Consider the following 6,439-nt stretch of genomic DNA (forward strand, 5'->3'; position numbering starts at 1 on the left):
AACACGGGCATACACGGCACTACAGGCAATTTACAGGACGAAACTTGTGTATGCTGCGGCAGGGATCGGGAAATCGTATGCATATTGTCATAGACTGCACAGAGATAGGACCACGACGGGGCGATGGGGAAGCGACGTTGTCGGAGACTTTGGGATTTGGTGTGAGGCCAGGGGAGGTATTCTCGAGTTTTGTCCCTTTTGCGTCCCCTTCAAAAGTGTCCCTTTTGGCAAGCCCTGATTGGCTGAAACCAAACAACCGGAAGTGACGTAACGCAAGCGCGGCAAACCTACTGCCAACGCTCAGTGCTTAACCGGAAGTACGTCACGATGAAAGGGTCGCAAAAGGGACGTTTTCAAAAAGGACAGTTACGAGAATACCGCCCCTGATGTGAGTTGATTTGGTGTGAGTTGAGGCTCCCCCGGCGGAGCCTCAACATCAGGGCCACAGAGCTCGAGGTGACGAAGAGGCGGCTGGAGTGGTGGCGGAAGAAAAGTAGGCAAGAGAGTGGGACGTAGGATGAGTAACATACCGAATTAGAATTTAGAACTGAGGGGGAGGGGAGGTAAACAGGGTTGCAAGGGCAGGAAGGGGGGGGGGGGACGATGGGAGTTTAATCGGGGGTGGGAGGGGGATAACCCATTAGGTTAGGGGAGAATAGGGCAAACAAGTAGAATAAAACAGGCAAGTCGGTTGGTGACAACCGACGTCCCGATACAAAAAGGGGGCCTCTAATCATCATCATCAAAACGTGCCGTCGGACGCGAGAAGCATTGCCGCCGCAGATATCCGATCGCGATTTTAAAATTTCGAACGTGCAGCGCCAGGCATTTGGCGCATTTTGCTCAGTCTAGCGACGAAGAGCTGTTCTGACGATCCGTGCCGTATTCCGATATGCGCATGCTGTAGCTAGTCTAATCGGCGCTAGCATGGGCATTCATCGCGATAGTCGCTTGATACAATTGACGCCCTTGTAGCGCGTGCTTCACAAACCGACTCCGCTATGCAAGCGCGATATTGTTTATGGGAATGATGTACTTTGATATATTCTGATGTATCTGATGTGCTTCCTGCTTTGTCGGAAACGATGCTTTTTTTCGCTCTTGTTGCTTTGTGTCCCCCCTTGCCTGGGCGTAAATAGTGGCCTCATGTACAAATAAATAAATAAATAAATAAATAAATAAATAAATACACTAGAATAAAATCTGAATAAAAAAGTCAAACGTATTCCTGCTATAGCAGGGCTGAATGCCCTGCGCGCGCTTCTCGCCATGCGCGCAATCTTTCTTTGTTTTTTCATTCGGACAGGGAAGATGCTTGTGGGAAACGAAATAATTTTGTTGGCAAGATAAGCGTCATCACGCGGTTGTTTTTCCGCTCCTTCATAAACTCCACTATAGTGAACTAGAATGATCTAGTGGCGCGAACGGCGAGGAAGGGGCGTGCTCTTCTGTGTAGAAAACACCAGGTGGCGCTGCTGCGCCATCTTCGAAAGGCGCCGCCGCGGCAGGCTGTCGCTGTTTCGATGTTGGGTAGTAATTAACCCTTAAAAAAAAATGCTACTCGCGTCTGGCATTTCCGTACCTTGCTAGGAACGTTTTGTTGCAAATCTGCCCGTTTGAGCTGTAGTGAAACGGCTATAAATCGAGTTGTTTGGTGTCGTCTGCTACCTGCGCAGACGATCGATGCGAGCGTACGCGTTCGATGTGCTGCCGGCGGACAACTGCTATGTTTAATTCTTTACGAATGAATTTACTTTTTATATTTACTGTAATAAAGTCCCGGCATGAACCTACTTGTGAATTTCACTCTACAAAAGCAAATTATACCCGGTATTCACGCGTCCAGTAGCACCCGGCTGATTTTCTCAGCAGCAAAGTTTGCAATAAACAAATTACCTTCAGAGGAAACTTTCCCCAGGCACTTAGTGCTGAAGGCAGCGTCTCCAAATGTGTCGTTTGAGATCGCAGCTTCTGTGTTAGCACGTGTAATACATCACTAAACCTCCTAGTCGTCATGGCCCCTTTGCAGGCCGAACTGCTGCAGCTTCTTGCAGCACACTGTTCGCAACAGCTAGGGAATATATGTCACCGCTTCCGCATAACACACCACGAAAAGAATGTTTGCGACGACACTTTGTCGTCATGTGGATAGAAGAGCACAGATTTCTCGTGAAAATGTCTAGCTTTTTTTTTTTTTTTTTCGTATCGATGTCGTATAGCGAAACGAACGTTTCGATCGTCGGCACAATTTAGCCGGCACCAGAGCTTTGAAGGAAGCTTGACTTCTTGAAGATGGCTCATTGTGAAAGCATCATTCCACAGAACTTGCGACTTCATTTGATGAGCACTGCGGAGAGAGAGCCTCGTGTTGTGGCTGGTGCACCTCATCTTTTTCGGCTCTTCAGCTTGCTTGCTGGCTGCCGAAACTGAAACTCTTGTCCGCCTTTTCCTTTGCGGCTTCCGCGTGCATGCTCCGCGCAGAATTCGAAGCACAGTCAGGCAGGATGGTAGGTACAGCACCTGGAGCCAGTGACAGCTTCCCGCGTACAAGTCGCACTTTACAGCCGTTTATTACGTGGATGTAATCACGCAATAAGCACTCGGGCTCAAAGTGGCGCTCACCAACGGCTGAAGATATGGTCAAGAGTTTGTCCAGTCTTCCCAAATTTTGTCCCCACTTTTTGCACAGTTCATCGTCCAAAGGAGCGGCGAACAAAGACGCCTTGGGAGCACCTGCAGGGTAACCACTGTGACAACCCGGAGCAAAGCAATAGGTGTCCGTCCTTCGTTTTGACATCGCGTACCCGGCCTGGCCAACCTCTATTCGACAGCACTCGCAATAACTATATTCCTGACGATTGTATACCTCTTGCTTCTGTGGAACATCACGGAAACGTAAAACACGCAGAAAATGAAAGGCCGGCCTCAGCCATAAACAGACGGAGAGTTTGTCCGACCGCGCGCCGCCAACGTATCGCACATCCGCTCGTATCGTCTGCGCCGCTAGCAGACGATTTGTTTGTAGCCGTTGCCCGATGGCTCAAACGGGTCTGATAAGCAACAAAACGTTCTTAGAAAAGTACAGGGACAACAAAAGTGAGCATCTTTCTTCCATAAAGGTTAATTACTGTACCACAGTAAAAAACGGCAGCGGCAATAGCTGGCGAGCGCCCCAAGGAACGGCCCGTGCAACCGCGGTACCGTTTTCGAAGAAGGCGCAGTGGCGCCCCTGGCGGCGGTAGACGCGCTTTGCTTCAGCCCGAACGCTGCAAAGCGCTCCCGTTCGCGCCACTGGATCAAGACATTCTAGTTCACTGTAAACTCCACCAACAAGCATGCGGCACCAATTTAACGCGAACGCTCTCGAGGAAACGCGTCCACACACCGCACGACGCGCGTTTGCGTCGTGAATTTGAAGCTACCGAAAGCACCGTAGTCAAAAAAATAATATACGTGCTGCGGTTGTAAACAAAACAGTGAGCGGTCTTGATCATTTCTTTTTGGTTCAGACACTCATTGATTGAGCTGGACTATGCTAATCAATAACGGAATGCTTGAATGACAAATGGTGGCTGAATGTAGCCCGGGATTCGCGAACTATCCATTTATGTAAAAAAAAAAGTATTTCCAAGAGCCTGTGATGTGGCGTCTAATAGTGTATTTCAATGATCGGATGTCATGTAATCGATGATTACCTAATTTAATTTTTCCTCATTTGTTACGTATGGCCGGTATTCAATGGCGTGGAATGCATGCCGGCAACCATGCGAGTGCGCCGCCATATCTGTGGCCAAGCGTCTGTTGCTAGGTGATGTTGTGCGCACGGCCCCCAGATCAGGCACCCCTCTTCTCCTCCATGCAACCGTGTGAGTGCGCCGTCACTCGTTACGTCGGGCTCCGCGGGATGGCGGTACTTGTCCATGTCCGTGGCGCATCGGCCATTCAGTAAAGTACGTTGTTGGGCTAGTTGGTGCATGTCTCTACTTGAAAAAGGCGCTAAAAATACACAACACGAGCACGAAGACGGACGAGCGCATCCGTCCCGTCCTTCTTCGTGCTCGTGTTGTGTATTTTTAGCGCCTTTTTCAAGTAGAGCATCGGCCATGTCTGTGGCCGTTTCCAGTGTTGCCAAGCGAAGAAATTGACTGCTAAACTTTTCAACGAATACCATCTATAGGGTACGGATGCCGGGTATCCAAAACTGATACAATATTTAATGCCTACTGTTTGATGAATCCTTAAAATGTCAAACGAGAAAAGAATGCAGCAAAGATAAAATTTGATATTAAATTTAGTTGATATCACTAAAATGCGATTTGACCAGAGACAATTTTTTGATGTTGAATTTCTTGCAGTGCATTTATTTACTAAAAAACTTACGAAATAATATCCCAAGCCAGTTCAGCACCTTGTACTCACCAGGGAAATCTAAAAAAAAGAAAAAAAAAGAAAGTGAGGCGTCTAGCAGGCCAACTTTTCAAAAAAAGGTTTACACGTTTACATGAATACGATGCTGGTACATCCCCACACGTATACGACCTCTGCAGAAGCGCGACCAATGTTTACAATATCCATATGAGTAAATAATGGTGCTCACCGCAAACAAGAAATCCTAAAAAATACCTCACTCCACTAAGACAGTTTCGTGTGAATCCAAGCGCACACCACAAATGAAACCCAACGTAACAAACACAATATTTAAAAGATGGAAGCAATACACCATTATTTAGGCAATTACAATACACAGCTGCTTCTACTGACTCTCTCACCAAAACGCCAATCCACGATATTTCCAAGGGCATTTGGACCTCCTTTAGTGACACCACAACATTGCTTACACTGAAAGCCCGCTTGTTAATCCTTTCAGAACGGCCTCTCTAGTGTGACACTAGTTTCTCAGACACATGAGCATTTCACCAAAATTTATGACACATAAAGCTGCTAAGGGCAAAGCACGGTACATATTCATTGCGTGTGACAAATAAGGCCAGTTATGTTGAATATACGTGGGGTTCGCAGTGGGTGCAAGTGTATCACTTCAGGAAGCTGCTTCTGTTTATTCACTAATTACTAAACCAGAACCGTGACGGGCATGTGCATTGTCTCTTTTAATAACTCCATGACACTGACTACACCTAAAAAACCTGCTTATTGAACAACTTACCAAAACTTCCTTTCCCTTATTGTACAACACACGTGTAAGAGAACATCTTCATTAAATAAAAACAGGACAAGCAAAACAAAGCGTACATCTCTCGCAAATGGCAATATCGGGCTTGCATCGCGGAGTAGGTTTCTGAAGCGCACGCTACCACGATAGGGTGCACAGCTAAGGGCGTCAACGGTATCAAGCGACCATTGTGATCAAAGCTACAGGTGGACGATCGATAGATTACCCTACCGATTAAGGAATTAATGCATTAATCTCGATAAAAACCTTACCAGTTAATCGGGTCCACTCACGTGACTCACGTGAGCGAATTAAAGCAGAAATAGAGCTCCCGAAAACTCTATGCTAGATTATCTCACGCTGCCGCCTTATATCATAACAACCCCCTCCTATAATGACATAATTAAAACCGCACGTTTGAAGTTGCAACAACGAGAGGCTCCAGGCTCGCTTCTTTGAGAATCAGCCGCACTGAGAACGCATTCCAGCCACAGTACAGTATGCGCCAGCCACATCTACTACGCAAAGGTCTGTTTAACGCGCCATCTGGACAACCACACACATAGACGATATGTTGCCTTGAAATTCAAGAATGCGTATCATTTTGTTTCTTCTGTAAGGAAGACACCATAGCAAAAGAAAAAAAAAATAACTCGAACTCGAAATGTAGTTTTTGGCATAAACCGATTAACCTATCAATTAAGTAATTAATGCCTGCAGATTAATCAGATTAATTTTTAATCGATACCCAGCCCTAAATAGCTCATGCTAGCGCCGATTAGCCTAGCCCCAGCCAGCGCACATCGAAATTTGACACGAATTGTCAGAGTAGCTAGCTGTTCTCTGCAAGGCTGAGCTAAATGCACCGAATGCATCGCGCTTTACCCTCACATTTATTTATTTATTTATTTATTTCAAGTACCCTCATGGTCCAGAGGGCATTAATGAGGGGAGTGGTACATCTGGGTGGTCGAATTGATCAGACATTGTAAACAAATGAAACAATACACACAAACATTAAACCAATAAATATGCAGCAGTGCGCAGATATATACAAAGTCTTTACAAAAATATACACAGGTATTGCCTCTAGCATAGAAAACTAACAAAACTAACATTGCATGCCAACAGAAATACCAAATTGAAAGAAAAATAAACACTGTGGCAAAAAAGGCCACAAACTAGACAGAAGTGAAGTAATCAGACACTTTTTTTCTAAAGTGGTCTTATATGTCGGCGCCGCGATCTTATATGCGGCGACGACGCTTA

Source organism: Haemaphysalis longicornis, unplaced genomic scaffold (assembly GCF_048455015.1).
Source record: "Haemaphysalis longicornis isolate Haplotype H1 unplaced genomic scaffold, Haemaphysalis longicornis Haplotype H1 scaffold_8, whole genome shotgun sequence".
Classification (NCBI taxonomy): Eukaryota; Metazoa; Arthropoda; class Arachnida; order Ixodida; family Ixodidae; genus Haemaphysalis; species Haemaphysalis longicornis.